The 24,115-nt window shown below is 31.6% G+C and overlaps 1 protein-coding gene across 3 annotated transcripts in view; it reads left to right on the forward strand.

Annotated features, from left to right (window-relative positions):
• Positions 1-24,115, forward strand: part of Rala (Ras-like protein A) — a 106,891-nt gene that overhangs the window by 4,574 nt on the left and 78,202 nt on the right. Inside the window, exon 2 of one of the 3 annotated variants that reach the window (XM_075299615.1) lies at positions 19,309-19,344. The exons of the other annotated variants lie outside the window; for them this stretch is intronic. The gene's annotated coding sequence lies outside the window, so the exon portion shown is untranslated. The remainder of the gene's footprint in view (positions 1-19,308; positions 19,345-24,115) is intronic. 3 annotated transcript variants of the gene reach the window in all.

The following is a 24,115-nucleotide window of genomic DNA, read 5'->3' on the forward strand; positions in this document are numbered from 1 at the left end:
AAATCCTCAATTTAAATTATTTTTTTTTCCATTTTATATCAACTTACAAAGATTACAGTAGTATGTAATCACGGTTTGGTACATTGGTAGAATTCATGGTATTTCATAAATTTCGATAAATAAAATATAAATTTTTGACAAAATTTTCTATAGAAATAAAATTTTGACAAAAATTTCTACCGAAATAAAGTTTTGACAAAACTTTTTATAGATATAAAATGTTGACAAAATTTTCAACAGAAATAAAAGTTTGACTAAATATTCTATAGAAATAAAATTTTGACAAAATTTTCATCAGATATAAAATTTAAATAAAAATTCTATAAAAATAAAATTTTGACAAAATTTTCTATAGAAATAAAATTTTGACAAAATTTTCTATAGAAATAAAATTTTGACAAAATTTTCTACAGAAATAAAATTTTGACTAAATTTTCTATAGAAATAAAATTTTGGCAAAATTTTCTATAGATATAAAATTTTGACAAAATTTTCTATAGAAATAAAATTTTGACAATATTTTCTACAGAAATAAAATTTTGACAAAATTTCCCAAAGAAAAAAATGTTGACAAAATTTTCTATAGAAATAAAATTTTGACTAAATATTCTATAGAAATAAAATTTTTTACAAAATTTTCATCAGAAATAAAATTTAAACAAAAATTCTATAAAAATAAAATTTTTATAGAAATCAAATTTTGACAAAATTTTATAGAGAAATAAAATTTTGACAAAATTTTCTACAGAAATAACATTTTAACAAAATTTGCTATAGAAAAAAATTGACAAAATTTTCTATAGCAATAAAATTTTGACAAAATTTCCCATAGAAAAAAATTTTGACAAACTTTTCTATATAAATAAAGTTTTGACAAAATTTTCTATTTTGAAAAAAATTTCACAAAATTTTCTATAGAAATAAAATTTTGACAAAATTTTCTATTTTGAAAAAATTCTGACAAAATTTTCTATAAATATAAAATTTTGACCAATAAAAATAAAATTTTGACAAGAAAAAAAAAAATAAAATTTTGACAAAATTTTGCAAAAGAAAAAATTTACAAAATTTTCTGTCGAAATAAAATTTTGTCAACATTTTTGCTAAATAATATTTTTTTGTAGTTTTAATAAGTCTGTTAAAGACTTTTCTCAAAATATTAAAGTATTTTGGTACACTAACAAATCTGATATCGGCACAAATATGTCTACACAAAAGGTAGTAAATAATTTGCGGGGGTACTACGGTACTGACCAGTGTGTAAAAGTATTGGAAAAAGTACTATAGTACTGTATTTTCCATCCCTGTACCACAGTTGTGAACTTCTCTCTTATCACTGAGTGCTCTATAATATTCTAAAATTTTGTATTCAAAGAAAAATACAAATTTTTAAATTAAATGATCGGATGTTTATTTCTTAGTAACAGGTTGGCTGATAAGTCCCCGGTCTGACACATAGATGGCGTCGCTAGTATTAAATGCATATTATTTCTATATAGTAAAGGGTGATTCTTTTGAGGTTAGGATTTTCATGCATTAGTATTTGACAGATCACGTGGGATTTCAGACATGGTGTCAAAGAGAAAGATGCTCAGTATGCTTTGACATTTCATCATGAATAGACTTACTAACGAGCCACAACGTCGAATTTTCAGTGAATGGGCCCTAGAAAAGTTGGCAGAAAATCCGCTTTTTTATCGACAAATTTTGTTCAGCGATGAGGCTCATTTCTGGTTGAATGGCTACGTAAATAAGCAAAATTGCCGCATTTGGAGTGAAGAGCAACTAGAAGCCGTTCAAGAACTGCCCATGCATCCCGAAAAATGCACTGTTTGGTGTGGTTTGTACGCTGGTGGAATCATTGGACCGTATTTTTTCAAAGATGCTGTTGGACGCAACGTTACGGTGAATGGCGATCGCTATCGTTCGATGCTAACAAACTTTTTGTTGCCAAAAATGGAAGAACTGAACTTGGTTGACATGTGGTTTCAACAAGATGGCGCTACATGCCACACAGCTCGCGATTCTATGGCCATTTTGAGGGAAAACTTCGGAGAACAATTCATCTCAAGAAATGGACCGGTAAGTTGGCCACCAAGATCATGCGATTTGACGCCTTTAGACTATTTTTTGTGGGGCTACGTCAAGTCTAAAGTCTACAGAAATAAGCCAGCAACTATTCCAGCTTTGGAAGACAACATTTCCGAAGAAATTCGGGCTATTCCGGCCGAAATGCTCGAAAAAGTTGCCCAAAATTGGACTTTCCAAATGGACCACCTAAGACGCAGCCGCGGTCAACATTTAAATGAAATTATCTTCAAAAAGTAAATGTCATGGACCAATCTAACGTTTCAAATAAAGAACCGATGAGATTTTGCAAATTTTATGCGTTTTTTTAAAAAAAAAAGTTATCAAGCTCTTAACAAATCACCCTTTACAAACCTTCAAATGATTCGTGTCAAAATTTGACGTCTGTAAATCAATTAGTTTGTGAAATAGAGAGTCTTTTGTGAAGCAACTTTTGTTATTGTAAAAAAAAGGAATTTCGTGTTTTGATAAAATACTGTTTTCTGAAGGGGAAAAAATACGGTGGAAGCAAAAACTTGGCTTGATAATGAGTTACCGGACTCTGCCCCAGGGAAATCAACAATAATTGATTGGTATGCAAAATTCAAGCGTGGTGAAATGAGCACGGGGGACGGTGAACCCAGTGGACGCCCGAAAGAGGTGGTTACCGACGAAAACATCAAAAAAATCCACAAAATGATTTTGAATGACCGTAAAATGGAGTTGATCGAGATAGCAGAGGCCTTAAAGATATCAAAGGAACGTGTTGGTCATATCATTCATCAATATTTGGATATGCGGAAGCTCTGTGCAAAATGGGTGCCGCGCGAGCTCACATTTGACCAAAAACAACAACAACGTGTTGATGATTCTGAGCGGTGTTTGCAGCTGTTAACTCGTAATACACCCGAGTTTTTCCGTCGATATGTGACAATGGATGAAACATGGCTCCATCACTACACTCCTGAGTCCAATCGACAGTCGGCTGAGTGGACAGCGACCGGTGAACCGTCTCCGAAGCGTGGAAAGACTCAAAAGTCCTCTGGCAAAGTAATGGCCTCTGTTTTTTGGGATGCGCATGGAATAATTTTTATCGATTATCTTGCGAAGGGAAAAACCATCAACAGTGACTATTATATGGCGTTATTGGAGCGTTTGAAGGTCGAAATCGCGGCAAAACGGCCCCATATGAAGAAGAGAAAAGTGTTGTTCCACCAAGACAACGCACCGTGCCACAAGTCATTGAGAACGATGGCAAAAATTGATGAATTGGGTTTCAAATTGCTTCCCCACCCAGATCTCCAGATCTGGCCCCCAGCGACTTTTCTTGTTTTCAGACCTCAAAAGGATGCTCGCAGGGAAAAAATTTGGCTGCAATGAAGAGGTGATCGCCGAAACTAAGGCCTATTTTGAGGCAAAACCAAAGGAGTACTACCAAAATGGTATCAACAAATTGGAAGGTCGTTATAATCGTTGTATCGCTCTTGAAGGGAACTATGTTGAATAATAAAAACGAATTTTGACAAAAAAATGTTTTTTTCTTTGTTAGACCGGGGACTTATCAGCCAACCTGTTATGTTAAAAAATGGCTCGATTTCTAACATATGGAGGTTAGATTAATTGCATTCCTTATAAAGTGTATTGAAAATTTAGTTCTAATGGTCTACGACTGTATTCAACGCAATTTGAACATAATTGTTTTTTTAAATTTATTAATTTTTACTTATATTTTTCAAACATATTATACAAAAAGCGAAAATAACTCTTCAAACTAATTTTAAATAGCCTTATAATCATAATTAAAAAGTGAAATTTTTCAACGCAAAAAACCCACCAGCTTATTAACTGGTTTTCTTTTCAGATTCCATCTAAAAAGAACAACAAATGATGTTAACAAATTTCTAACAATGACATTTTGGTTTTGTTGTTTTTTCGTTCTGCCATTATTATTTTTTTTCTATTTTGTTGTTAATTTATGCTCACCACTTTGAGAGAGTACGAATTGTGTCACCATCCATGTTTGTTTCGTTGCCACTAAAACCAACAAATATAGTGACGAAAATAGTAATGTTTTGGTGAAAAATGGACAACAACAGAAACAATCAAACAGCATTACTCATCGGGCAAAACACTTGTTCTTTTCTAGCTACAGATTTTTGTAAATTCAAAAAAAAAAAAATACTTTAGGGAAATAAAAAATGAAAGCTTTAACAAATGTTTGTGTGAATAAGGATTGTTAATAAATTAAATTAGGTATGGGATATTTAAAGTTAACCAACTTTGACTAAATACAAAATATTTCAAAAAGTGAGGGTGTGGTGAAAAAAGTTCGAAATTAACCCAAACATTAACGAAATAAAATTTGACGGATTGAATGATAAGATTAACACAATCTTGTTTAAATAAACATAGTGATTAAAAAATAATTTCATGTCTTTAAAATGTTAAAATGTATTAACATTCTGAATACCGTTGCATGAATAGATATAATCTAACGAGGAATATACAAAATATTGTAACTGGGATTATATATATATATATATCATTAATCTATAAAAAAAAACAAAAGTATAAAAAAAAACAAAAATATATGATATACACAATGAGCTATATATTTAATACCGGTCTTTAAAGGGTTATTTGAACGTCTTTAACAAAAGTGCCATTCATTGTTTCTTTATTTTTTTCGGAAAATTCTAAAAATATTAATCATATTTGATGTATGGGCATTTGTTATTTGATTTCTGTTTATTATTTATTTTTTCGAAATCATGCGCTTGCAATGCTTTTCCAAACGATGTAATATCATATCACCCAATTTTAGGGGTCAAAGACCTTTAAGACAATTACAAAATATATTGTATAAGGCATTTCGTTAATGAATGTCATGGTCATACGATAATTACAACTATTGTATTTCAAATGCAATCGAATGAAATTGTAGAACATTTGGGGCCCTAATGGAAACAAATTTTCATATAATTGTAGCAATTATAGAGAAATTTTGAAAAAGTACGGGAAAAATTTTTAAAATTTTGTTGCAATATATTTTTCCACAGAGTGTCCTTTTAGCTCTACACATCCAAATTGAAAGATCAAAAAAATATTTGAAGACGCCAAAAATTCTCTATAGAAATAAAATTTTGACAAAATTTTCTATAGAAATAGAATTTTGACAAAATTTTCTATAGAAATAAAATTTTGAGAAAATTTTCTATACAAATAAAATTTTGACAAAATTTTCTATACAAATAAAATTTTGAGAAAATTTTCTATACCAATAAAATTTTGAGAAAATTTTCTATAGAAATAAAATTTTGACAAAATTTTCTATAGAAATAAAATTTGGACAAATTTTTCTATAGAAATAAAATTTTTGGAAAATTTTCTTAGAAATAAAATTTTGACAAAGTTTTCTATACAAATACAATTTTTACAAAATTTTCTATAGAAATAAAATTTTGAGAAAATTTTCTATACAAATAAAATTTTGACAAAATTTTCTATAGAAATAAAATTTTGAGAAAATTTTTTATAGAAATAAAATGTTGAGAAAATTTTCTATAGAAATACAATTTTGAGAAAAATTTCTATAGAAATAAAATTTTGACAAAATTTTCTATAGAAATAAAATTTTGACAAAATTTTCTATGGAAATAAAATTTTGACAAAATTTTCTATAGAAATAAAATTTTGAAAAATTTTCTATAGAAATAAAATTTTGACAAAATTTTCTATAGAAATAAAATTTTGACAAAATTGTCTATAGAAATAAAATTTTGACAAAATTTTCTATAGAAATAAAATTTTGACAAAATTGTCTATAGAAATAAAATTTTGACAACATTTTCTATAGAAATAAAATTTTGACAAAATTTTCTATATAAATGAAATTGTGACAAAATTTTCTATATAGATAAAATTTTGACAAATTTTCTATATAAATAAAATTTTGACAAAATTTTCGGTAGAAATAAAAGTTTGAAAAAATTTTGTGAAGTAATAAAACATTGAGAACATTTTCTATAGAAATAAAATTTTGGGAACATTTTCTTAGAAATAAAATTTTGACAAAATTTCCTATAGAAATAAAATTTTTACAAAATTTTCTATAGAAATAAAATTTTGAGAAAATTTTCTATAGAAATAAAATTTTGACAAAATTTTCTATATAAATGAAATTGTGGCAAAATTTTTTATATAGATAAAATTTTGACAAATTTTCTATATAAATAAAATTTTGACAAAATTTTCGATAGAAATAAAAGTTTGAAAAAATTTTGTAAAGTAATAAAACTTTGAAAAAATTTTCTATAGAATTAAAATTTTGACAAAATTTTCTATAGAAATAAAATTTTGAAACATTTTCTATAGAAATAAAATTTTGAGAAAATTTGCTATAGTAATAAAATTTTGATAAAATTTTCTATAGAAATAAAGTTTTGATAAAATTTCTATAGAAATAAAATTTTGACAAAATTTTCAATAGAAATAAAAATTTGACAGAATTTGCTATAGAAATAAAATTTTGACAAAATTTTCTATAGAAATAAAATTTTGACAAAATTTTCTATATAAATCAAATTGTGACAAAATTTTCTATACAAATAAAATTTTGACAAAAATTTCGATAGAAATTTTGACAAAAATTTCGATAGAAATAAAATTTTGACAAAAATTTCGATAGAAATAAAATTTTGAGAAAATTTTCTATAGAAATACAATTTTGAGAAAATTTTCTATAGAAATACATTTTTGACAAAATTTTCTATAGAAATAAAATTTTTACAAAATTTTCTATAGAAATAAAATTTTGACAAAATTTTCTATAGAAATAAAATTTTGACAAAATTTTATAGAAATAAAATTTTGACAAAATTTTCTATAGAAATAAAATTGTGACAAAATTTTCTATAGAAATAAAATTTTGACAAAATTTTCTATATAAATAAAATTTTGACAAAATTTTCGATAGAAATAAAAGTTTGAAAAAATTTTGTAAAGTAATAAAACTTTGAGAAAATTTTCTATAGAAATAAAATTTTGACAAAATTTTCTATAGAAATAAAATTTTGAAACAAATTTTGAGAAAATTTCCTATAGTAATAAAATTTTGATAAAATTTTCTATAGAAATAAAATTTTGACAAAATTTCTATAGAAATAAAATTTTGACAAAATTTTCGATAGAAATAACATTTTGAGAACATTTTCTATAGAAATAAATTTTTGAAAAAATTTTCTATAGAAATAGAATTTTGACAAAATTTTCTATAAAAATAAAATTTTGAGAAAATTTTCTATGGAAATAATATTTTGACAAAATTTTCTATACAAATAAAATTTTGACAAAAATTTCGATAGAAATAAAATTTTGACAAAAATTTCGATAGAAATAAAATTTTGAGAAAATTTTCTATAGAAATACAATTTTGAGAAAATTTTCTATAGAAATACATTTTTGACAAAATTTTCTATAGAAATAAAATTTTGACAAAATTTTCTATTGAAATAAAATTTTGACAAAATTTTCTGTAGAAATAAAATTTTGACAAAATTTTCTATAGAAATAAAATTTTGACAAAATTTTCTATAGAAATAAAATTTTGACAAAATTTTCTATAGAAATAAAATTTTAACAAAATTTTCTATAGAAATAAAATTTTGACAAAATTTTCTATAGAAATAAAATTTTAACAAAATTTTCTATAGAAATAAAATTGTGACAAAATTTTCTATAGAAATAAAATTTTGACAAAATTTTCTATAGAAGTAAAATTTTTACAAAATTTTCTATAGAAATAAAATTTTGACAAAATTTTCTATAGAAATAAAATAGTGACAAAATTTTCTGTAGAAATAAAATTTTGACAAAATTTTCTATAGAAATAAAATTTTGACAAATTTTTCTATAGAAATAAAATTTTGACAAAATTTTCTATAGAAATAAAATTTTGACAAAATTTTCTATAGAAATAAAATTTTGAGAAAATTTTCTATAGAAATTAAGAAATTGTAAAAAAATTCTATAGAACTGAAATTGTAACAAAATTTTCTATAGAAATAAATTTTTGCAAAATAAAATCTTGTGTTTGTTTGGTAGTTTTTTGGTAAAAAGGCTTGTGTGACAACCGTGGTTCTTGTCCCAATTCTACAGTACATAGGTGGGATGTGTGTGTAAAGGCCAAAATATTACTATTTTATTTATATTTGCCGGATCAAAGTGTACATGTAATTAACATAAATAGTTTGTTTTCAGAAAGTAAATATTGAAATATTCTTTAAAATCTCCTATTGCTTTGGAAAGAACGATGACGAGCGACGTTCCAACAAGATTAAAAAAAAACAACATATTTTTCAAAATTTCTTTTACACCTCAATATGTTGTTGTGATTTAAAGTGTCTTTGTTGATCTTACAGATATCATTACATAGCCGAAACAGGGATGCCAGGGGGTTTTGAAAACAACAAACGCTCCATATAAAAACGCCCAGTGAATTGAATATGCGATGAGTTAATGAATAGTTCAAAAGTTGATAAATTGTGCAATTCTCATATATCAGGTTGGGCATGCCAAAAGTTTTCTACTTTCTTTGAAAAGTTGTTCGTTTGTTATGAAAATTGTTATTCTATTCTATTCTCAAAATGAATATTTTTAAAAAGAACCATTAAAGTATTATTTATACGGTCAACAGGTGCAAGATTTTCAAAATTTCACTCAAAGAATTGACAAGAATTTCTTCCATAAGACTGAGTTTTTTGGAGGTATTTTATTTTTCGAAAGAATAATTCGTTTACTTAGTACAGGACAAAAGTTTTGGTGGCATGTTTGGGCATTATATGGTTGTCCAGGTTCGTATGACCCTATCTCATTTGGATTTTGAGTATTTTGAAAAGAAACAAAAAATGGCAACTCTGTTGCAACAACAAAACAAATCATAGGAAGAAATGCGGCATCAAAGAAATAAACACACACAAGATGACAACATCACAAATGGAAACATGCAGTGAAAGATACCCTTCATTTTCGCGAAACAACAACAAACAGTATACAAGATATTTCTATCTCCACTCAGCTAGAAAGGAGAAAAAAACTTCGAACTGAAGACGTACAATTGAAAAACATCTTCCTTCAACTGATGTATGTTAGAAGGTACTTCTGCAGCCATATTCCGGCCAACAACTGCAGTATATGACCGTTGAAGTAGCTTCAAGATTATAGCGACGAGGTATATGCAACTTTTGTTGCTTCGGTTCTTCTTTTGTATACGCTTCACTGATGGTTTTGCCTGTTATTGCTTTAAAGTTAAAGCAATTACTATGTGGTTTAGTGAACTTAAACGTTACGGAAGTAAACATGGGAACAATAATAGCTAAACACAAAAACACATCACCTCCATATCAGAAACAAACATTTGCTGCTTGCGTCACGTGAGGAGAGGTTTTGGTTTAGAAATTTCAGAATTTTCCTGGGAATTAATTTTGAATAAAGAAATAATTATAATAACTTTATTGTACAAAAGTGAGATGGGGTCACAAGCTATATGAGAGATCGTTATCAGTCAAAGACTTTGTTTATGTAGGTGCATGCTGGATGGCTTCTGTTTTTTCCGAATAATTAAATTGTTTCACTATGAGAAATTTATTCCCGTTAGAGGCTTCCATTTGTGGTAATTTACAATTTAAATTATATTAGTAGTAATTTATAAGAAAATTTTGAAATGGTTTTCTTTCCATCTTCAAGTAAACGCTGTAAATATAAATTTGTTTTATTCCCGGGTTGTATATTAGTTATGAAACCAAAATGTATGGAAATCACAAACTCTTTGTTATAACATTTTTTATAATGACCTTCCAATTTTTTGATACCATTTTGGTAGACTCCTTCGGTTTTGCCTCAAAATAGGCATCAATTTCGGCGATCACCTCTTCATTGCAGCCAAATTTTTTCCCTGCGAGCATCCTTTTGAGGTCTGAGAACAAGAAAAAGTCGCTGGGGGCCAGATCTGGAGAATACGGTGGGTGGGGAAGCAATTCGAAGCCCAATTCATGAATTTTTGCTATCGTTCTCAATGACTTGTGGCACGGTGCGTTGTCTTGGTGGAACAACACTTTTTTCTTGTTCATATGGGGCCGTTTTGCCGCGATTTCGACCTTCAAACGCTCCAATAACGCCATATAATAGTCACTGTTGATGGTTTTTCCCTTCTCAAGATAATCGATAAAAATTATTCCATGCGCATCCCAAAAAAAAGAGGCCATTACTTTGCCAGAGGACTTTTGAGTCTTTCCACGCTTCGGAGACGGTTCACCGGTCGCTGTCCACTCAGCCGACTGTCGATTGGACTCAGGAGTGTAATGATGGAGCCATGTTTCATCCATTGTCACATATCGACGGAAAAACTCGGGTGTATTACGAGTTAACAACTGCAAACACCGCTCAGAATCATCAACAAGTTGTTGTTGTTTTTGGTCAAATGTGCGGCACCCATTTTGCACAGAGCTTCCGCATATCCAAATATTGATGAATGATATGACCAACACGTTCCTTTGATATCTTTAGGGCCTCTGCTATCTCGATCAACTTCATTTTACGGCCATTCAAAATCATTTTGTGGATTTTTTATGTTTTCGTCTGTAAACACCTCTTTCGGGCGTCCACTGCGTTCACCGCCCTCCGTGCTCATTTCACCACGATTGAATTTTGCATACCAATCAATTGTTGTTAATTTCCCTGGGGCAGAGTCCGGAAACTCACACGCAGAGAAGGAATATGATCTTCTCAACCATGTATCGAGGGCAAAATGTTATTTTTGGATGGTGACCATGGAACATTTTTTTCGCAAAAATTTTGTTTTCTCGGCAAACATATACATGGTTGCCGAAGTCAGACATATGCTTTTTTAGAAAATAACATGGTTGCCGCAAACATGTTACATGTTCTCCCTCCAAAAATAACATTTTGCTCTCGAAACATGGTTGAGGTGATCATATTCCTTCTCTGGGTGCATTATCAAGCCACGTTTTTGCTTCCACCGTATTTTTTCCCTTCAGAAAACAGTATTTTATCAAAACACGAAATTCCTTTTTTCCATTTTTTTTACAATAACAAAAGTTTCTTCAGATAAGACGCTCTATCTCACAAACTAATTGACTTACAGACGTCAAATTTTGACACGAATCATTTGAAGGTTGGTAGTACATAAAAATAATATGCATTTAATACTTGCGACGCCATCTATATGTCAGACCGGGGAATTATCAGCCAACCTGTTCAAAATCAATTAATGAGTGCGCCCGACTCAACGTTTATCTCAATGAAACAAATAAAAGAACGCCTTTGATACAATAATATCTCTTCTCACTATTAAATGCCCAACGAGAAGGAATATGGTCACCCCAAACAAGTTTCAAGAGCAAAATGTTATTTTTAGACAGTGAACATGTAACATGTTTGACACAACCATGTTATTTTCTCGGAAATAACGTCCAAAAATAATATTTTGCTCTTGAAACAAGCTTCACAAAAAAAAAAATATTTCCAATTTCCAAAAAAGCTAATTAAAGTTGAGAAAATTTTCAATTAATAAATTAACTGATTAATTTTAATTAAAATCGGAAGACTAACGGCCATTTTCATGTATCTCCGTTAGACTTTAACTCCCAGTTAACAGAAAGTAAAATCGAAATATCTTCTCTCCGATTAACTTTAACTGAAAAAAATTTAGCAGTTAAGTTCCTAACTGGCATATGAAATATATAGACAAGATGACAGACATGTCCATAGTACGGTTTAAAAGTTCGTTAGCTAACGTTGCACTAACGGAGCTTCCTGAAAATGGAGGTAAGTCGTTTAAAAAGTGATGGATTTTTTTTATATTTTTAAATAAAAATCAGTTAATTTTTTTACCAAACTAAAAACACAAAGTCAGATAAGAAAGTAACTGCCCAGCAAAAAAATTTGGAAGTTCTTCCAAAGGCACAACTGTAAAAGCACTTCCAGAAGATGCACTCCCAATGATGTTATTTATTTTAACTACCCAAGAAGTTATTTTAATTCAATTTTATAACTTGGTTTTTTATACTTTTAATGGATGATTTTAACTTTTTATACCCACCACCATAGAATGGTGACGGGGGTGTAATAAGTTTGTCATTCCGTTTGTAACACATCGAAATATCGATTTGCGACTATATAAAGTATATATATGCTTGATCAGGGAGAAATTCTAAGACAATATAACGATGTCCGTCTGTCTGTCTGTCTGTTGTAATCACGCTACAGTCTTCAATAATGAAGCAATCGTGCTGAAATTTTGCACAAGCTCGTCTTTTGTCTGCAGGCAGGTCAAGTTCGAAGATGGGCTATATCGGTCCAGGTTTTCATATAGTCCCCATATAAACCGACCTCCCGATTTGGGGTCTTGGGCTTATAGAAATCGTAGTTTTTATTCAATTTAACTGAAATTGGAAATCTAGAGGTATTGTAGGACCACAAATACGTGTGCCAAAAATTGTGAGTATCGGTCCATATTTTGGTATAGCCCCCATATAGACCGATCTCCCGATTTTACTTCTTGGGCAGTTTTTATTCAATTTATCTGAAATAGGAAATCTAGAGGTATTGTAGGACCACAAATATGTTTGCCAAAAATTGTGAGTATCGGTCCATATTTTGGTATAGCCCCCATATAGACCGATCTCCCGATTTTACTTCTTGGGCTTATAGAAACCGTAGTTTTTATCCAATTTGTCTGAAATTGGAAATCTAGAGGTATTTTAGGACCATAAAGAGGTGTGCCGAAAATGGTGAGTATCGGTCCATATTTTAGTATAGCCCCCATAAGAACGATCTCCCGATTTAACTCCTTGGGTTTCTAGAAACCGTAGTTTTTATCTGATATGCCTGAAATTGTAAATATTCTGGTATTTTAGGCTCACAAAAACGTGTATCGGATTAAGTTTTTATCGGTCCATTTGGTAATGCCTCCATATAGACCGACTTCACTTCTTGAGGGTGTAGAAGGCGCACTGATCATGAAAATTGCTTGAAACTCAATGTAAAATTTCCAGATTTTACTTCTACAGATTTAAGATTTCAAATCAAGACGTTATTTTATAATTTTCTTGCACACTTACAAGAGATGTTAATGATTCCTCTAAACCTCAAACAAAAATGGTTCTTATAAATCCAGAATCTGATATAGTCCTCATAGGTGAAATCTTTAAATTTATCTTCGGGTAGTGTCCTCAAGTCCTCAAGCCCTCCTGAAATTTCAAAGGAAACCCTAATATTTGGTTCATGGTGGTGGGTATTTAAGATTCGGCCCGGCCGAACTTACTGCTGTATATACTTGTTTTGTTTCAAATAGGTTAAAAACAGAGTAAGAATTCATAAAATGGTACAAATCATTTAAATTTTGTCGAAAAACGTGCTAAATCCAATCTGACAAAATTGTGAATTTTTGAAAATATTGGAGGTCAAACGCTTCCGACAAGCGTTAGAATCCATTAAAAATTATAAAAAAATTATAAAAATTATTTTATTATATTTAAGCTGAAATAAAAAAACAACAACAATGCTTAAAGAACAAAACCAACAATAACAAAACAAAACAAATGGAAAAATTATTTATTTGACAAAATATCACAGAATTTTTTAATTTACATCCATAACATTGAATTCGGATCACACCTAAAGAAGTGATGCAAATTCAGTGCAACGGCTGTTGAAATGGGGGGCTTCCGTCCTATGACAAGCCCATGTTAAATACATCAATTAAAAATTAATAGAAATTTTCAAATCAAATCAAATCAACTTTTTAATCAAAAATTTTTAAGTAATTCCTTGGCACATTCCTCCCAAGTTATGTTGAGTACGGTTCTAAATATTCTAAATCTTAATCTACTGAACAGATTTGGAAAGTCTTCACAAAAACATCAAATACCCATGTAAAACCCAGTCCCCAACGCATAAATATCGTCCCCATCCACGAAAAGAAATCCCCAAATTTGGGGATAGTAAGTTTAATTCGGTACAGAAAGGGTTAAGCCAATTTTTTGTATCAACATTCAAATCGGCATCAATATTTGATCCCCTTCGATAGCCACAGTATGTAAAACATTCTCATTTCTCACCACAAGTTAAGATTTTCAAAAAGTGCTGTGGCGCAAAATTACTTACCTTTGCAATTCAACTCCTGGCGAAAGATTTTAAAAGGTACATATCAATTCCACGAATATGAGGTCAAAGTAATTGCCGTTTTTTTGTTTGTCTTAATACTCATTTCATTTTTCTACTGTTATTGTGGGAATGTGTTGTTACATTTCCGGCCATTATATGATCTTAATTTAATTTTTGATTGATATCTTTTCATGGGCTTCAGAAAACTAAACCTTAATTATGACATTCTAACCAAAGTGACAGCATCACGCACAACCATTGCTAATGGCATCACCTTCATTTTCTATCTTGACTCCCACACTATCAAAGTTTTGTGAGTAAAGACGTGCTCCAAAAAGTTTTTTTTTTTAATTTTTAAGACAGTGGCGTTTTAGATCACTTCATCGTCAAGAATAAAAATTTGAACACAAGCTAAATTCCCCTTGCTACCCATCAAGCGGTCTGAAGTGCGAGATCAATCTAGATGACTAATTTTATTTATTACCTTATCTGGTTATGTGCCAAATTTGATGTTTGGTTTGGTGTTTTTGTAGGCTTTTCTGAGAATATTTACAACAAATTACAAATAAATTCCATGTGTTTTTGTTGACCAAAAAATTTTAGAAACCGGTTCTAGGTAATGTTGATTGTATTGTTTATTTCCATTTCTTTGTTTATTTTGTTTTTGTATAAACATTTGCACAACAAACTTTACCTGTATATACCTTGTACGATATGATGATTCATTAGCAATTGTTTATAGTGGAATTATCCATGTTGGACACTTACAACAAATTCAATAGACCACCACATAGCCAGTGTCCCAAGTCCATATATCTTTGTTAGTTTTCCCAACTATAGCAATTAGTAATTAGTTATCGCTAATTGCATATATCCTATAAATAAATATATAGAGTGACGTATACAACTTTTTTTTAAATAATTGAATAAAACTGAATATAAAAAGGCTGAGAGAATCCAGTAATCACAATGGAGACTGACTGAATACTGAAAAATGATAGTACACATATTTTTTCACCTAAATTATATTAGTGTTTATTTCGTTACATAAATGTCACATATCCTTGATGTGATGTGTTTTTAGTACAAAATGGTATAAGAAATTTTAATTTAACATATACTCCGTTGAAAATTCCCAGATACAATTTGAGATACCATACAATAGCGTAGGAAATCAATTTACATACACAGAAAAAACTTCACGAAAAATCTTCCAATTAAAGTCGGGCGGGGCCGACTATATTATACCCTGCATCACTTTGTAAATCCACATTTCCGATACTAACAGGTTGGCTGATTAGTCCCCGGTCTGACACATAGATGGCGTCGCTAGTATTAAATGCATAATATTTTTATATAGTACCAACCTTCAAATGATTCGTGTCAAAATTTGACGTCTGTAAGTCAATTAGTTTGTGAGATAGAGCGTCTTTTGTGAAGCAACTTTTGTTATTGTGAAAAAATGGAAAAAAAAAGGAATGTTTTGATAAAATACTGTTTTCTGAAGGGAAAAAATACGGTGGAAGCAAAAACTTGGCTTGATAATGAGTTTTCGGACTCTGCCCCAGGGAAATCAACAATAATTGATTGGTATGCAAAATTCAAGCGTGGTGAAATGAGCACGGAGGACGGTGAACGCAGTGGACGCCCGAAAGAGGTGGTTACCGACGAAAACATCAAAAAAATCCACAAAATGATTTTCATTGACCGTAAACTGAAGTTGATCGAGATAGCAGAGGCCTTAAAGATATCAAAGGAACGTGTTGGTCATATCATTCATCAATATTTGGATATGCGGAAGCTCTGTGCAAAATGGGTGCCGCGCGAGCTCACATTTGACCAAAAACAACAACAACGTGTTGATGATTCTGAGCGGTGTTTGCAGCTGTTAACTCGTAATACACCCGAGTTTTTCCGTCGATATGTGACAATGGATGAAACATGGCTCCATCACTACACTCCTGAGTCCAATCGACAGTCGGCTGAGTGGACAGCGACCGGTGAACCGTCTCCGAAGCATGGAAAGACTCAAAAGTCCTCTGGCAAAGTAATGGCCTCTGTTTTTTGGGATGCGCATGGAATAATTTTTATCGATTATCTTGCGAAGGGAAAAACCATCAACAGTGACTATTATATGGCGTTATTGGAGCGTTTGAAGGTCGAAATCGCGGCAAAACGGCCCCATATGAAGAAGAAAAAACTGTTGTTCCACCAAGACAACGCACCGTGCCACAAGTCATTGAGAACGATGGCAAAAATTCATGAATTGGGCTTCGAATTGCTTCCCCATCCACCGCATTCTCCAGATCTGGCCCCCAGCGACTTTTTCTTGTTCTCAGACCTCAAAATGAATGTCGCAGGGAAAAAACTTGGCTGCAATGAAGAGGTGATCGCCGAAACTGAGTCCTATTTTGAGGCAAAACCGAAGGAGTACTACCAAAATGGTATCAAAAAATTGGAAGGTCGTTATAATCGTTGTATCGCTCTTGAAGGGAATTTTGGCAAAATAATGTTTTTTTCTTTGTTAGACCGGGGACTTATCAGACCGGGGACTTGATGGAGCCATGTTTCATCCATTGTCACATATCGACGGGAAAACTCGGGTGTATTACGAGTTAACAGCTGCAAACACCGCTCAGAATCATCAACACGTTGTTGTTTTTGGTCAAATGTGAGCTCGAACGGCACCCATTTTGCCCAGAGCTTCCGTGTATCCAAATATTTATGAATGATATGACCAACACGTTCCTTTGATATCTTTAAGGCATTTGCTATCTCGATCAACTTCATTTTACGGTCATTCAAAATCATTTTGTGAATTTTTTTGATGTTTTCGTCGGTAACCACCTCTTTCGGGCGTCCACTGCGTTCACCGTCCTCCGTGCTCATTTCACCACGCTTGAATTTTGCATACCAATCAATTATTGTTGATTTCCCTGGGGCAGAGTCCGGAAACTCATTATCAAGCCAAGTTTTTGCTTCAACCGTATTTTTTCCCTTCAGAAAACAGTATTTTATCAAAACACGAAATTCCTTTTTTTCCATTTTTATCACAATAACAAAAGTTGCTTCACAAAAGATGCTCATTCATCATTTGAAGGTTGGTATTATATAAAAATAATATGCATTTAATACTATCGACGCCATCTATGTGTCAGACCGAGGACTTATCAGCCAACCTGTTAAATCTGAACCGATTTCAATCAAATTTTGTCTATACGACCAAGTGTTATGTTTATGCAAAATTTAAAGCAACTCAGGGTAAAACTCCTGCTTCTGGCTCCATATAAGTGCATATCGGGCGAAAGATATATATATGGGATTTAGATATAATCTGATCCGATTTCTTCCAAAATCAATAGGGTTCTATTCTGACCTAAAAGAGGAAATTGTGCCAAACCTAGACTTTGATCACAAAAATGTGTTCACAGAGAGACGGACGAACGGACATGGCTAGATCGATTCAGGGACCCACCCTGAGCATTATTGCTAAATACACCATGTGTCTATCTCGTCTCCTTCTGGGTGTTGCAAACATATGCACTAACGCACTGTTCCACAGTGTGGCGCGGGGTATACAAATATTCAAATTAAAAATTTAATTGGTTCAACAAATTTTTTAATTGAAATAAAAATCAATCACTAAAATTAATAGTATCAATTATTTTTTAAATGACTTTCAATTATTTTTTTAATTGTTACTATAATTTCTGCAATTGAAGACATTTCAATTAAAAAAATTATTGAATCAATTAATTTCTTGATTGAATCAGAAAAAAAATTTGTTTGTGTGTAGGTGGATTTAAAATTCCCCATTGTGTTATTATTGCGAAAAAAGCATGCTCGGATTTTGTCTTTACTCTAATGATTTTGGTATTGATTGCGAACCAAAGAAGTGCAGAATTCCAGTAAGGGCAAATTTAAGACACAATTCTCTTTTAAATTCGAGTTTTGCATACTAGACCCTAGAAAGCAAATTTAACTTTCCAAATTCAGACTCGACTTCTAGTTGAAAGTATGCTATGTTTCAAGTAAAAACGTCTTTAAAATAAAGTGTTGAAAAAAATGTCATAATTTGGAACACTTTGCTTTGCTTTGTACTCAAGATGCAAAAAGACAACAAATTTAAAGATAATTTCTTTTAAATAATTTTTCTGAATTATTAAAGTCAAGTTGACCTTGGTCCACAAAAAAAGAAATTTCCTCCGAATCGAAAGATGAGAATATAAAAATAGATATGGGTCCATAATATATAATGCATGCAAAGTAAATGGTGAATAGTATTGTAATACTACACTGGTAGAAAAAGTTTCGTTATATTAATGAAATGTGTCATTAAAATTGAGCCAATGAAACAAATTCATTAATATAACGAAATTTTTCGTTATTGTAACGAATTTTCTGTTAGTCAACGAAACGTTTCGTAGTATTAACGAACATTTTCATTGTCTTAATGAAAGTGTTTCGTTGTATCAATGAAAAATTTTCGTTGGCTCAATTTTAATGAAATTTTCTCTGTGTGTATTCACTATTTACTTTGAAATCCTGGGCACGATAGGAAATTACAAAGTAGATTAGTTAGCAAGACCATGCACTTGCTAATATATTCTAAGGCAAAGCTTCCCAAGATCTTTATTCATTGTACATCTCAAATCAGTTTGAACATGAAGGCAAATCCGATGTTTACTTTGTCTGTCTAAAAATTGTCAAAAAGCTTTTTTTGCATATATAACATAAGTTGACGAAAATTGTATCAACATTTTTAAGATTGAAAACGAGATCAACCTAATTTGGGAAGTATGTATATAAAATTCAGGGGTATATGGAATCTGTTGACATGTCGTCAGCGGACTCGAAGCGGACATGCAGGGTTTGTTGGTCGAGTCTTCAAATACAAAATTGCCAAATTTTTTAGTCTCGCCAAAAAAAAATTTTAATACAAATTAATTAATTTTAGCATAACTTAGCTATTCATCAAAACATTTTCTTTGAAATATTAAGCAAAATCTATGAGTAAAATACTATTTTATATTTATAATTTCTTTCTTTTATTTTTAGGTAAACATTTTACTCTTTGGTTAATAATATAATTCAGTAAGTATACAAAACATCTCTCTAGAAATGAGATTAGTTCCGAACCTGTGGAAGAGTTAATTCCAAAGTAAATAGAATTAGTTACACTCCCGTGTAATTTTAAGGCAATAATTCTTAGAGCGATACACGCAGAGAAGACACATGATTGTCACAATCATATTCGAAGAGCAAAATAATATGATAGGAGCTATTTTTTACGGCGACTGTTTAACATTTTCACCTGCAACCATGTTGGCTCAGTGAACATGGTTCTAAGAAAAATAAAATTGTCCTCATCTAAAATGTTATTATATTGATAAAAATAATTTTGTTTGATTGTTAAAACAATGGTCACGATCTAAAATGTTATGGTAATCGTCAAAAATGGTTTTTCCAGTTAAAAGAACATGGTCACCACCTAAAATGTTTTGATCTTATGAAAAAACTTTTTTCGTCGTCGAAAAAAGGACGCCACTTGAGAAAAGAAAACATAAAATTGACTTTATTTATTGCTTTTTATTTATTTATAAATGATATCATTATTTATTTGATTTCTGAATAAATAAATTAACACAAAACACAGTAATTCCGTATTCTCCGTCCATTCCAAGAAACAATCAACACACGACTGACGTGCAAAATGAAAATCATGTATACCAGCTCAATGTTTTTATAAAATTGGAAAAAAATAAAATATGAAATCGTCACGAAAACAATGTACATGGTCTTTGTGGCCATGGAATGGTTCTAGACATGTCTATACGTAAGCTATAAAAATACTTTTTTCCCTGCAAAAAAGTATAAAAATTGAATGGTCAGGTACGTGATTTTTCCGACCATGTAATGGTTTCAAATTCTATCATTTAAATAATTGAACATGTTTGCGGCATTTGAGAACCATTTAAATGCTTATTACCAACATATATTTTTCTCCGTTCGAAAATTATTTTTACAAAGACAAAATGCATGGTTTTCGCGACAATTACATACTCTAGATAAGCATTAAATGGATGCGGCAACCATGTCCAAACATGTTTTTTCTGTGCGTGCGGTGGCTCCCAATGGTTGAATGGTAATACACTGAAAAAAATAACATTGGCTAAGATTGTGGACCTTCTATGGATACACTCAAAAAAAATTAACCCTCAGGAAGGAACATTTTGGTTAATTTTAGAAAATTTTAACTAAACTGTATTACGTCGATTCCACAAAAATAAGTAAATATTTTTCTACAAATTCAAGAAAATGTATTCGACATAATTAATTTTTTTTTTCACTTGTTAATAAAAATTTTGTAGTTTGAAGGAAAAAATTGGAGTTAACAAGTTATAAAGCAGTAAAGTTCTGCCGGGCCGAATCTTAAATACCCACCACCATGAATCAAATATTGTAGTTTCGTGTGAAAATTTCAACCAGTACATTTCCCGAAGATAACTTCAAAGATTTTACCTATGAAGACTAGATTAGATTCTGGATTTATAAGAACCATATTTGTTTGAGTTTTAGAGGAATCATAAACGTGTGCAAGTGTGCAAAAAAACGATGAAATAACGCCTTGATTGATTATCTAACATCTGTATATTTTTACCCCTATTATTTAAATGATTACCAGAAGTAAAATCTGGAAACTATAATTCAGTTTCAAGCAATTTTCATTATCAGTGCACATGGACCGATATTTACCATTTTCGGCTCACCTCTTTATGTTCATAAAATACTTCTAGATTTAAAATTTCATGCAAATTTGAAAAAAAAACTATGGTTTCTAAAATCCCAAGAAGTAAAATCGGGCGATTGGTCTATTTGGGAGATAAACCAAAACATGGACCAATACACGCCATTTTCGGCTCTCATATTTAAGGTCCTAAAATACCTCTAGATTTCTCATTTCAGGCAAATTAGATAAAAACTACGGATTCTAGAAGCCTAAAATATAAAATCATTTCTTGCACACCTATTTATATTCCTAAAAACCTCCAGATCTTCGATTTCAGGCAAAGTGGACAACAATTACGGTTTCTAGAAGCCCAAAAAGTAATATCGGGAGATCGGTCTATCTGATGGCTATATCAAAACATGGACCTATACTCACCATTTTCGGCATACCTTTTTATGGTCCTAAAATACCTCTAGATTTCCAATTTGAGGCAAGTTGGATAAAAACTCTATATAAAAACATGGTCCGATACTCATCATTTTCAGCACACCTCTTTAGGGTTTTAAAATACCTCTTGATTTCTTATTTCAGGGAAATTGGATAAAAACTACAGATTTTAGACTCCCAAGAAGTAAAAACTGGAGATCGGTCTATATGGGGGCTATACCAAAACATGGACCGATACTCACCATTTTCGGCACACCTCTTTATTGTTCTAAAATACCTCTAGATTTCCAATTTCAGGCAAATTGGATAAAAACTACGGATTCTATAAGCCCAAGACCCCATATCGGGAGATCGGTCTATATGGGGGATATACCAAAACCTGAACCGATACTCACCATTTTTAGCACACCTCTTTATGGTCCTAAAATACCTCTAGATTTCAAATTTCAACCAAATTGGATAATAACTACGGATTCTAGAAGCCCAAGGAGTAAAATCGGGAAATCGGTTTATATGGGGGCTATACCTAAACATCAACCGATAGTCACCAGTTGTGGCACATCTCTTTATGGCGCTAAAATACCTCTAGATTTCCAATTTCAGGCGAATTGGATAGAAACGATCGATTCTAGAAGCCCTAGAAATATAATCGGGAGATCGGTCTATATGGGGGCTATACCAAAACATGGACCGATACTCACCATTTTTGGCACACCTCTTTGTGGTCATAAAATACCTTTAGATTTCCAATTTCAGGCAAATTGGAAAGAAAATAAGATTTTTATAACCCCAAGACCCCAAAACGGGAGGTCGGTTTATATGGGTACTACATCAAAACTTGGACCGATATAGCCCATCTTCGAACTTGACCTGCCTGCAGACAAAAGACGAGTTTGTGCGAAATTTCAGCACGATTGCTTTATTATTGAAGACTGTAGCGTGATTACAACAGACAGACAGCCAGACAGACAGACGGGCATGGCTATATCGTCTTAGAATTTCTGCCTGATCAAGAATATATACTTTATATAGTCGGAAATCGATATTTCGATGTGTTACAAACGGAATGACAAACTTATTATACCCCCGACACTATTCTATGGTGGTGGGGTATAAAAATTACAAAAATGTCTTCCGGATGGGCGCAACTAGAAATCGACTGAAAAATGGCAAAGTTATAAGCATTTGAGTAAATAAATCCGATGTCAAATCATACAAAAATGAGCAACTCACTCCCACAAAAATGCCACTCGGTCACTCAAAAATGGTAATAACTTCGTAATTTTTCGGTCGATTTTCTTCTAGTTGGTCTTAATTTTTCCGTTCATCTTTAAAAACATAAAGAGACTATTTTCAATGTTTTATACCTAAAACATAAAAATAACGGAATATCTCAAAAACTGTCCCATAAACAATTTTTTTAATCTTCATTTTCAAATTCAGCAGATCAAAATACATACACCCAGAGAAGGAATATTATCACCTCAAACATGTTTCAAGAGCACCATGTTACTTTTTCACAGTGACCCTGCAGCATTGTTTTCGCAAAAATATTCTTTTCTCCAAATTATGTATCTCGTCCGAAATCAGATACATAATAATTTTTCACAGTGACCCTGTAGCATTTTTTTCGCAAAAATATTCTTTTCTCGTCATTATTCTTTTCTCCAAATTATGTATCTCGTCCGAAATCAGATACATAATTTCCGAGAAAAGAACATGGTTTCGACAAACATGCTACATGTTTTCCTTGAAAAAGTAACATTTTGCTCTTGGAACATGGTTGTGATTGTGGATATTCCTTCTCTGCATGTAAGAAATAAATCCTGAAACCATATATATGTTATATGCTTGAAGCAACATGTGTTTGGGAGATTATGTTATAAAGGGTGATACGGTCAAAATTTGGTCAAGGGAAAACGCGTGTAAATCGGTGAAATCGTTTATTTAAAAAATCAAATTAAATTTCTTTTTCAAGTTCAATTAGTATAAAATTCAGGAAAAATATTCAGTTAGGCTTTCGCTTTTCCAAATCCGATTTGCCGGGCCTCACGCTTGACACCTGCCATCAGATTTTGTACAGCCACCTTGTCCACCTTCTTCGCCGCAGAAAGCCAGTTTGCCTTGAACTGCTGCTCGTCCTTAGCAGTTTTTTGGTCTTCTTTAGGTTCCGCTTGACAATAGCCCAGTATTTCTCAATTGGGCGGAGCTCTGGCGTGTTGGGAGGGTTCTTGTCCTTGGGAACCACCTGTATGTTGTTGGCGGCGTACCACTCCATGGCCTTTTTACCGTAATGGCAAGATGCCAAATCCGGCCAAAACAGTACGGAACAACCGTGTTTCTTCAGGAAAGGCAGCAGACGTTTAGTCAAACACTCTTTCACGTAAATTTCTTGGTTGACAGTCCCGGAAGCTATGAAAATGCTGCTTTTCAAGCCACAGATACAGATGGCTTGCCAAACCAGATATTTCTTTGCGAACTTTGACAGTTTTATGTGCTTGCAAATATCTGCCACCTTTCCCCTTCCTTTTGCCGTATAAAACGCTTGTCCCGGAAGCTGCTTGTAGTCGGCTTTGACGTAGGTTTCGTCGTCCATTACCACGCAGTCAAACTTCGTCAGCATCGTCGGGGATCGCGCTTTGGCCGTCGTATTTTGTTTATCATCGCGATTTGGAGTCACTACCTTCT

Source organism: Haematobia irritans, chromosome 3 (assembly GCF_050003625.1).
Source record: "Haematobia irritans isolate KBUSLIRL chromosome 3, ASM5000362v1, whole genome shotgun sequence".
Classification (NCBI taxonomy): domain Eukaryota; kingdom Metazoa; phylum Arthropoda; class Insecta; order Diptera; family Muscidae; genus Haematobia; species Haematobia irritans.